General features: G+C 45.2%; 1 pseudogene; it reads right to left on the bottom strand.

Moving 5' to 3' along the window:
- Positions 1 to 8150: 8150 nt before the first annotated feature.
- LOC124790451 lies at positions 8151 to 8268 on the bottom strand (annotated as a pseudogene).
- Between the last annotated feature and the right edge of the window lie 3544 nt (positions 8269 to 11812).

Raw genomic sequence — 11812 nt, 5'->3', positions numbered from 1 at the left:
ATCTTAATTAATCTGCTAATACTTTTTATTTCGATAGACGCAAAACCTTATTTTCATTTACTTGCTGCCGTGATAAATACCGTTCTTCTAGGTGATTTTTTATTACTTATTTGCTGATCAGAATCTGCTTACATCTTTTACTCAAATAATAGTATGTAGGCAACATGACCGGATCATTCTATTGCACTGATTCCGCGCTCTCTGAGGACACTTTGATTATTGTAGTCACATAAGGTTTTTACCAGCTACATCATTTTAATCATCATGGTTATTCGACACATTGCTGTGTCCTTACCTACCACCTGTCTATATGTGCTTAATGGTATTTTTGAGCTCTTTCGCCCTTTTCTCTCCTTTTTATTACTACGGTTTAAGTTACTTCCATGTGTTAGCGTCAGAGCTATTGCACTCTTTTGCCATCTTTATGGTCTCGCGAACAGGACGCCGACCAACCGTCGCTGCTCTCTGGGAATTCCATCTGGCAAAAACCCATATGATTAACTGCTCCGGCTTACTTCATGCTTGTTCCTACCCCGCAATCCTATAAACAAGTCGTTTGCTTGTAAACTTGCCGCTAGTACTTCTACCGTCTCTACAGACCGTATACACTATGGGTATCAACTTGCACTGTGCTGACTACCATGACGCTCGTGGATCACATGGGTACACAATCATATATCAATGTCAGATACTCTCTATGCCTGTAAACTGGCCCGTTTAGTGCCTTAAGAGATGGAGTCACAAAATGTTAACACCTTCTCGAAAAAAATTAAAGTTTTGTAATTAGTTTTTGTTTGTATGCAGATTCATGTCTGTCGTTCTGACACGCATTCAAATGCGTGCACCACAGTACTGGAGCAGGCTGCTGGAGGAGCCAAAAGGAAATAGCGAAAACATGCTGCAGTCCTAGAATAAAATCGACCATCGCTTCATAATTCGTTTTATGCATTTGCAGATTAACGCTGCAGCAATCCATGCTGAATTTGTGGAACTGTAAGACGACAATGCACCATCATATGACTTGTGGTTCGGTGGCGGAGTCCGGTCTAACAAGTCTGAATGATAAAGAACAAAATCTCAGACAATTTGTCTGTGAATACGTGACGATGAATCCCTGGTGTTCGAAAACTGCCGTATCACAATCGAGGCGGTAGTAGAAAAGCTGAAAATATGTAATGGATCAGTTTTCAACATTTTGTACAGCATTCTGAATATGAAAGATCTTTCCGTCTGCTGGGTTCGGCTACAGGGCACAGCCAATTAAAAAGACTGCTGAAACGGAGAAGCAGCAGTAAGTTGTAGCTGTATTTGGTAATCTCGAAATGGCAGATTAGACGCGCTCTCCGTCCCACCACCACAGCACAACCTGTGGAGACGGATGAAGTCACGGAAAAAGAGGTAGCCACTGCCTTTATTCCGTACAATGGCGCACTATCGGGGAAAATCGGCCGTATATCAAAGAAACACCGAGTTAAAACCGTCTTTTGCCCGCCCAATAAAACACGGGCATTACTGGGAAGTGTGAAAGATGACCTCGGTGTGAGGAAGGCCGGCATATACTAAATTCCCTGTGAGTGTGCGAAGACTTATATCGGACAGACAGTACGCAACATCGAAGATCGTTGCCGAGAACATCAAAGGCACACTCGACTAAAATTTCCAAATAAGTCGGCGGTAGCAGAGCACTGTTTGTCCGAGAAAGACGAGATGGATTATGAGCGTACCAAGATCCTGGCTCAGACCTCTAAATATTGATTGGGACATCGTTATAAGGGAGGCTATCGAAATTCGCACCAGGAAAGATCTTATCAACCGAGATTGCGGCTACAATCTCAGTGAGGCTTGGGACCCGGCATTGAATGTGATTAAGAAGACCCTCAGCAGGAAGTACGAACTAGGGCGGACGTAGCAAGCACATCGACGCTACGACACATTCCGACGCCCACGTCTTCGCGACCGCCGGCGCGCGGGCGCGGTCGGCGAAGAGAGCGGCCCGCGGGGGGAGGGGATTTAAATCGGCCGCCCGCCCTCAGGAGCTCAGTTCGTCAGCGCACCTGACGATGGCGACATGTCTGATCGCCGAAATATTGTGCCCGTTGGACACTATGAACCGGCCGTATACCCGTGGACTGTTCGAGCAACAAATACGCCGGGAGAAACTGAAGAATCACATTGTATCTGGTAATGTTTTACTGTCCTGTCCAATAACAGCCAGCCGCTGTGGCCGAGTGGTTCTAGGCGCTTCAGTCCGGAACCGCGCTGCTGCTACGGTCGCAGGTTCGAGTCCTGCCTCGGGCATGGATGTGTGTGACGTCCTTAGGTTAGTTAGGTTTAAGTAGTTCTAAGTCTAGGGGCTGATAACCTCACACGTTAACCCCCATAGTGCTTGGAGCCATTTGAACCATTATTGAATCTCGTCCAATAGGGAACCACTTGTGTGGCGGTGCATACACTTTAAGACAAAAACAAAGCGGCGCACCACAAAAAATTTGCATAGCAGGTCTGAAATAAGTAGACGTGATGTAAATGTACAGACAAAGAAATGATTACAATTTCATAAGAACTGAATGCTCTATTCAAGACAAGAGCTTCACAAATTCAACAAGTCAGTAACGCGTTGGTCCACCTCTGGCTCTTATGTAACAAGTCACTCGGCTTGGCATTGATTGACAGTTGATGGACGTTTTCCCGAGGAATATCGTGACAAATCCTGTCCAACTGGCGAGTAATACCGCCGAAATTCCAAGCTGGTTGGAGGGCCTTGCCCGTGCCGCTCTAAACATTCTCAGTTTTGGAGAGATCCGCCGAAATTGCTGATCAAGGTAGGGTTTGGGAACCATGAAGAAAACCAGTAGGAACTCTCGCCGTATGCGGAGTGGCATTATATTGCTGAAATGTAAATAAAGGATGGCTTGCATTAAAGAGCAAAAAACAGGGCTTACCATATCGTCGACGTTCCACTGTATTGTAAGAGTGCAGTGAAAGACAAAGAGCTCCTGCCATGAAAAGAAATGGCACCTCAGATTATCGCTCCTGGTTGTCAGGCTATATGGAGGGCAACAGTCATTTTGATATCCCACCGCTGCCTGAGGGGTCTTCAAATACGTCCTCGCTGGTCATCGGGGCTCAGTTCGAAGCGGGACGCATCAATAAGGACAATTCTACTACATTCGATGAGCTTTCAGGCCAAAGACATGTCTGGAGACGCCGTGGTGGGATGACAACCTTACTATCGCCTGCCATATGGTCCTACAACAAGGAGTGATGGTATGGGCTGCCGTTTAATTTGATCGCAGGGTCACTTTGGTTGTCATCCGCAGCATCTTTACAACACAGCATACATCGATAATATTCTACGCCCCGTTTTGTTGCCCTTAATGACCTCCACATGGTGAGAGTTTCTATTGATTGCCTTCATGCTCGCCAACCATAGTGAGAGTGTGCCCTGCTTGTCTTCATGGTTGCCGGCCCTACCTTGGCCAGCAAGGTTCCCGGATCTCTCTTCAGCTGTGAACGTCTGGAGTATAAAGGGAAGGGCCCTCCAGCTAGCTCGGATCGTTAACACCATCAAGAAGGGACGTCGAGCAGATGTGCAGAACTATAGACCTATATCTCTAACGTCGATCAGTTGTAGAATTTTGGAACACGTATTATGTTCGAGTATAATGACTTTTCTGGAGACTAGAAATCTACTCTGTAGGAATCAGCATGGCTTTCGAAAAAGACGGTCCTGTGAAACCCAGCTCGCGCTATTCGTCCACGAGACTCAGAGGGCCATAGACACGGGTTCACAGGTGGATGCCGTGTTTCTTGACTTCCGCAAGGCGTTCGATAGAGTTCCCCACAGTCGTTTAATGAACAAAGTAAGAACATATGGACTATCAGACCAATTGTGTGATTGGATTGAAGAGTTCCTAGATAACACAACGCAGAATGTCATTTTCAATGGAGAGAAGTCTTCCCAAGTAAGAGTGATTTCAGGTGTGCCGCAGGAGAGTGTCTCAGGACCGTTGCTATTCACAATATACATAAATGACCTTGTGGATGACATCGGAAGTGGTGTATCGAGAGGTTGTAACAATGGAAAATTGTACTGAAATGCAGGAGGATCTGCAGCGAATTGACGCATGGTGCAGGGAATGGCAATTTAAACTCAATGTAGACAAGTGTAATGTGCTGCGAATACATAGAAAGATAGATCCCTTATCATTTAGCTACAAAATCGCAGGTCAGCAACTGGAAGCAGTTAATTCCATAAATTATCTGGGAGTACGCATTACGAGTGATTTAAAATGGAATGATCATATAAAGTTGATCGTCGGTAAAGCAGATGCCAGACTGAGATTCATTGGAAGAATCCTAAGGAAATGCAATCTGAAAACAAAGGAAGTAGGTTACTGTACGCTTGTTCGCCCACTGCTTGAATACTGCTCAGCAGTGTGGAATTCGTACCAGATAGGGTTGATAGAAGAGATAAAGATCCAACGGAGAGCAGCGCGCTTCATTACAGGATCATTTAGTAATCGCGAAAGCGTTACGGAGATGATAGATAAACTCCAGTGGAAGACTCTGGAGGATAGACGCTCAATAGCTCGGAACGGGCTTTTGTTAAAGTTTCGAGAACATACCTTCACCGAAGAGTCAAGCAGTATATTGCTCCCTCCTACGTATATCTCGCGAAGAGACCATGAGGATAAAATCAGAGAGATTAGAGCCCACACAGAAGCATACCGACAATCCTTCTTTCCACGAACAATACGAGACTGGAATAGAAGGGAGAACCGATAGAGGTACTCAAGGTACCCTCCGCCACACACCGTCAGGTGGCTTGCGGAGTATGGATGTAGATGTAGATGTAGATCACCTAATTCCATGGTGGCAGCTTTCTTTTTTCTCTTTTTTTTTCAACCTAATAAATGAAACTTTACTACAAACCCTGCTACATTAGATGTTCAGTACACGGTTCATTAGCTTTGAAGAGTGTCGATTTAATGTATGCATGTGCCACTAAAATTCAACAACAGACTGTTGTAGGAGGAAGGAATTGTGCAGTAAAAAGTAATGCTATGTTATACTCTGAAGAGAAGACAACAGAGGAGCATGTGTTGTAGTCTCAACATCCCATCGTTTTTAGAAACAGCTTTGCATATCAGTGCAATTCTGAGACTATGTATGCCTAAAGATGTTGAAGGAGCACTCTGTCATAAACTGGAACCATAAAGATAATAGTAAATTAATGTAGCACGTTTTACTGTAAATTCAACTCTGCAGTTTGTCTTCAAAAATGCCACAGCCAAAATCAATAAAATTTACTTTATTCATTATGCATACAAGCCCCTGAAACGCAAGTAAACAGTTCTTATCTTGTTATCTCCTTCCATTGTACAGACTTCGGCCTTTACCCAGTCCTACAAACAGTAAAGCGTGACCGTGGGGCTATAACAACACCACCGCGACAGTTGTAACACCGAGGCTAGATTCCAACGAGAAACTGAACCAATGACCTGGTTATCAATAACGCTGCACATAAAATTTTCAGTGAAACTTCGCTGAAAACTATTTCCCGCAGTGGTACTATGATTTTCATCAGACCAGTTTGTAAAATTTGCAACTTTTGTTGATTACTTGCGAATCAACGTTATTTCATCAATAAAATAGTGGAACTAAAATGTCGCTGTCACGTGAGATGTCGAAAAGTCCATCCCTATGGCAGTAGCTCCTATCTCAATGGATTGCACACATGCAATGAATACCGAAAGCATGTTTATGTATGGCGCGCCGTACTCAGGTCTACCATTTATCTACCCCGTCAGTCGAAAAATGTTTCGAGACTGGATAAATAAAAAACAGGGAAAAGTAGAAATGGTGGTTTTAAGGCTTCAGGTGTTTTCAAACGCTTCCCGACTTGCTTGTTGACAATATCAAGCCTCGTCATTCGTGATGGTTATTTTCAGACGTTTTGGTAAGCGTTTTGAATTCCAATCAAGTTGCGGCAGGCGTCGTTGTGTTTGATAGCGAATCAAGGTCTGTGGACAGACGTTGTACGCTCTTTCCTCTTCTTCGACACATTCTAGACAATATGTTAAACATTTTGTTTAGAGATGTCGCTCCATTGTGTTTTCTACGTAACTACGTGGACACACAGCGGCGGCACATCCGTTCTGAACACCGCCTGCTCACAACTGACCGGTCGAAGCACATCTGTTGTTTACAGTTATTAGTTCATGCTGCCACCGTAGTTACTGCCGTAATGTCGCTTATACACCGAGAGTAAAATCAGTCTCGGAACTTTTTGGACAGATGATGTATGCACATATCATTGTTTTATCGTTATTGATTTCCTCATTTTTCATTTGTATGCTGTATGTCACATGAAATTTGTAGCCAGTGTAAGTGATTAATAATATCGTAACGTACATACATGTCTTATGCAATAAATAAGTACTTCATGCCAACATCCATGTTCTAGTCAGGTTTCGAACTAGCGACGTTCGCTTTACGACGCAGCGACACTACCTCGAAATTGAAGAAGGCTGACGAGTTACCTCTATGTGCAGAAATGTCTCTACAGCTATGCGATGGACTGTGTTCAGATGCGTGCAGAATGTTGCTCACTTCATTTACAGATTATTAGCCCTGACGCCTGAATGCTGCACCGACAACTGGATCAGAACACACTATGCCCTTGTGTGGCAGGTCATCAGAAATTTAATTAAATGCTGTACTTTTGTGCAGAAGATCGTAGTTTTTATACATGAACAGTAACGTTTCCATTAGTATTTCAGTAAATGTATCATCAGGTTCATAAATTACGGTTCGAAATACACCATTTGTTTGCGAAAGAATGGGAAAACCGGTAGAAACACCCCTCGAAGGAGATAAGTTCGGGTTCCGGAGAAATGATGGATCAGACAAAGCAATACTGACCCTACGACCTATCTCATAAGATAAGATGAATAAAGATAAACCTATGTTTGTAGCATTCATACATTTAGAGAAAGCTTTTGACTAGGTTGATTTGAACACACTCCGTGAAAATTCTGAAGGTAACAGAGATAAAATACAGAGACCTTGCTCAGAAACCAAATAGAAGTTTTAACAGTAAAAGGACATGATAGGAAAGCAGTGGCTGATCTCTGTGCGTCGAACAACTTGCGAAGGAAACCAGAATCTGATTGGGGAATGGAATTAAAGCTCAGGGAGAAGAAATTAAAACCTTGAGGTTTGTCGATAACAACATAGTTCTGTAAGGCGCAAAGGATTGGTAAAAGCAGTTGCAAGGAAAGTAAGTTGTCCCAACAAGAGGTTATAAGTTGAACATCAACTGAAATAAAACAGGGACAGTGAGATGTGGTCGTATTAAATCAGTCGACGCTGAGAGTATCGTATTACGAAAAGAGAATAAATAAAACAGGCACGTTTTATAATATTGACAACAGAGGAACTGACAGTGGCCGAAGCCGACCGTTGTTGCCGAGAGGTTCTAGGCGCTTCAGTCCGGAACCGCGCTGCTGCTACGGTCGCAGGTTCGAATCCTGCCTCGGGCATGGATGAGTGTGATGTCCTTAGGTTAGTTAGGTTTAAGTAGCTCTAAGTTGTAGCGGACTGATGACCTCAGAAGTTAAGTCCCATAGTGCTCCGAGCCATTTTTGTAGTGATGTTGCGCCCTAGATTTCTTTTTTTCCCTATTTGGTACAGTGTCCTCCATTAATTAACTGATCTATCCATCTAATGTTGAGCACTGCTGCGCCATGAATAAGTGGAGGCTAGGAATTTGGGGTATTCTTGAAATTTTGCGCTGCTATGCCCGGAAGATAGAAGTTAAGGGACCGATAGAGACATCGGTAGCGGGCACTGGCAACGTTGTCGTTAAAGAAGCGATTCTGCGAGGCAGGTTTACGACAGCACTCGCAGGCGAAGTAGTATGGCCTGGAACTAAAAATTCGTCCGAAAAGGCGGTGGAATGTCCAACGGTACAGACCGGCCGCCGCGCTATCCTCAGCCCACAGACGCCACTGGATGCGGATATGGAGGGGCATGTGGTCAGCACACCGCTCTCCCGGTAATATGCCAGTTTACGAGACCGGAGCTGCTACCTCTCAACCAAGCAGCTCCCCAGTTTGCCTCACAAAGGCTGAGGGCACCCCGCTTGCCAACAGCGCTCGGCAGACCGGATGGTCACCCAACCAGGTGCAAGTCCAGCTCGACAGCGCTTAACTTCGGTGATCTGATGGGAACCGGCGCTGCCACTGTAGTAAAGCCGTTGGCGCATGGCCTCGAAGGCACTATAAAGAAATGTGGGGGTGTGGAGTAATCAGTGCATCACAGGGCACTGACGTGCTATGAAAAGCTCATAAGTTCCAGTTACAACAACCCTAGCAACCTGTATGTGGGAGCCGAAGCGGGCTAGAAAAAGGTATGTGAGAGTGATAAGGAAAAGAGTTCAAATAACGGAGCCCAGAGGCTCGAGGTAGCAAACGGTGACGCCATTATGTCCCCGTCTGGAACAGGAGAGTGACGACTGTTTGTCAGGCCAGCCATGGCGACCATCTAGTGTTGACTTCCTACAGCTACATCTATTTCCCAAGCCACCATACGATGGGTGGCGGAGGATATCCCGTACCACTACCTGCCATTTCCTCTCGTTCCACTGGAAAATAGAGCAAGGGAAAACGACTGTCTCCTACACCTCGGTATGAGCCCTAATTTCTCGTATCTTATCTTCGTGGTCCTTATGTGTAATGTATGTTGCGGGTACTAGAATCGTTCGACAGTCAGCTTCAAATGCCGGTTCTCTAAATTTTTCTCAGCAGTGTTTCTCGATAAGAACATCACCTTCCCTCCAGGGATTCGCACTTGAGTTCCGAAGCGTCTCCGTAACCCTTAAGTGTTGTTCGAACTTACCGGTAACAAACCTAGCAGTCCGCATCTGTATTGCTCCGATGTCTTCCATCAATGCGACCTGGTACGGATCCCAAAATCTCGAGCAGTACTCCAGAATAGATCGCACTAGCGTCCTATAAGCGGTCTGCTTTACAGGTGAACCACTCTTTCGTAAAATTCTACGAATAAACCGAAGTCAACCATTCGCCTTCCCTACCACAGTTCTCACATGCTAGTTCCACCTCATTTTGCTTTGCAGCGTAATGATCGATATTTAAACGACTTGACGTCTCTAGCAGAACACCAGTAATACTGCATCCGAACATTACAGGTTTCATCTTCCTACTCATCCGCATTAGTCTACATTTTTCCGTATTTACGGCTAGCTGCCATTGTTCACATCAACTGGAAATTTTGTTCATGTCGTCTTCTATCTTCCTTCAGTCATTCAACTTCGTCATCTTACCGTTCACCACGCCCTCAGCAAACAATGCCAGATTGCTGCCCTCTCTGTCCGTCAGATCATTTATGTATATAGAGAAAAAGAGCAGTCCTATCAAACTTCCCTGACGATACCCCTGTGTCTGATGGGCACTCGCCGTCGAGGACAACGTACTGGGTTCTATTATTTAAGGAGTCTTCGAGTCATTCACTCATCTGTGATCTTACTCCATATGCTCGTAACTTCGTTAACAGCCTGCAATGGGGCATCGTGTCAAATGGTTTACGGAAATCTATAAATATGGAATCTGTCTGTTGCCCATAGTTCTCATGTGACGAAAGGGCAAGCTTCGTTTCGCACGAGCGATGCTTTCGGCTGCTAACCGGCCAGCTGAATCAACCGCCATGTTCTGCTGTACGGGTGCGCCACAGCAGTGGCGAGGTGGGTCCGACACTTGGCGCGGCACGGATGCTGGGAGCCAGTTTGCGGCCAGTCTACGCTCTCTGGGTGACGTCGTCCGACGGACTGCAAACTGCCATCAGCGATGGCGGGGCCGGGGTGCGAACCCGCGGTCTCTCGGATCCAAGGCTGTCGTCAAACACCGACCCAGCCACCCAGGACGGGCGACTGCAGCGGCTGAGGCTACACTACAACGAGGGCTGCTGGCCGTTTCACTTCGGCACTCTACATGGAGACCGCGAGTAGCGTTTGAGGGAACAGCCAGCCGCGCTCCAGAGGGCCGTCCCGGTGCTTCCGGCTCTGCCGATACACGCTGCCTGCCTCAGTGCCCGGACTGGGACAGGAGCCGTTGCGTCACGAGGCGGAGCGGCCGGGTACCGTAGCAGCAGCTTCCGGCGCTGGCGTTTGCGTTGACACACGTATACACTCGGGCTGCCGTCGTCTAGATCAAAAGAGGCACCGTCTATTCTTTGATGGAATAAAAATCAATGCCAAATTTGTCTGTGCATCTCAGCACGCCCTTGCGTGATTCACCCCTCACTCCCAAACCATAATATCTGTCATCCTGGCGCTGGGGGTTTGCTACAGAACACTTCCGTTGCACCACACTGCTACAGCTTCTAATCTCTACTTATCTTAACTGCTTAGCGTCCTCATTTGACTTTATTACAAGGCTACACTCTAGGCAAATAGGTCAGAAAAATGTAGTAGCCGTAAACTTTATATTCATTGTTAACAGTTTTCTCACTTTCATAAATGATCTTCGGGCTGCTGCCAGTCCGCATTTTATATTCACTCTACTTCAAATTGTTCAAATGGCTCTAAGCACTATGGGACTTAACATATGAGGTCATCAGTCCCCTAGACGTAGAACTACTTAAACCTAACTAACCGAATGACATCACACACATCCATGCCCGAGGCAGGATTCGAACCTGTGACCGTAGCAAACATACCATCTCTTGTCGACCAAGTAGTTTCTGTATGTGTGTGCAAGGAATATACGAAATCCATAAACTTCGTCAATTTGAAATTTGCTAACAATAAAGAAAAAGTTAATGCCAGGAAGAGTGACAGAAATTAATCCAGTCTCCGAAACTGTATAGTGCAGCGTGTTAGAGAAATGCGCAACAATATCCACTCGTGTGTTAATGGGAGATTTTGCATCACACCAAACTCAGAAAGTTGAGAGTCATGAAACGAGATCTAACCGTGAAAGAAACTCGTTGTAGTCGAGATCAGCATAAAATTTATCTCATAGGGGCGGCAAAATCGTTTCCCGGCGCATCAATTTCTCGCGAAACACATTTCATGTGTTACGAGGCATGCTGCTTTGACCGTGATGTGCTTGTGGAACGAGTGGTGTAAAGAGGGTTTACGCAGAGAGGAGTGAACACTGAAGCACACAATTACGTCTACAGCTCCAGACGACAGCAGTCTGGTCCTCATGGTCTTAATGTTGTAAAATTCTTCAGTCTGGAATCGCGCGACGGCAACGATCGCAGGTTCGAATCGTGCCTCGGGCATGGATGTGTGTGATGTCCTTGCGTTAGTAGGTTTAAGTAGTTCTAAGTTCTAGGGGACTGATGACCTCCGATGTTAAGTCCGATAGTGCTCAGAGCCATTTGAACCATTTTTTTAAATTGCATTGCAATAGGTATGCAGTAAACTTAGATATCAAAGAAAGTAAGTACATCGTAAGTCTAAATATTCACCATCTTTGCACTACTAAATTATCATTGGGAAGAAATAATTAGAGCACTACTAAATCATCATTGGGAAGAAATAATTAGAGACAAAGTATGCTTTATTTACCTTTCTCTCTTCCTCCCTGCTCTTTGTCTAATGACAAGTTTGCTACGTGATGACTGAAATACATTTTTTCGCCTTTTTCGTCATTTGTTAACGCACCATCAGCTGATCAGCTGCTCTCGACATATCTTCAGCATGCAACTGAAACAAATGAAAAAAAATATTCTCAGATGAGTAGCATAGTATCTTTACAAGACAAAAACTAAATACGGACTC

The sequence above is a fragment of the Schistocerca piceifrons genome, chromosome 3 (genome assembly GCF_021461385.2).
Source record: "Schistocerca piceifrons isolate TAMUIC-IGC-003096 chromosome 3, iqSchPice1.1, whole genome shotgun sequence".
NCBI lineage: Eukaryota > Metazoa > Arthropoda > Insecta > Orthoptera > Acrididae > Schistocerca > Schistocerca piceifrons.
Note: the sequence above shows the minus strand (reverse complement) of the source record. Positions and strands in the feature narration are given on the sequence as shown.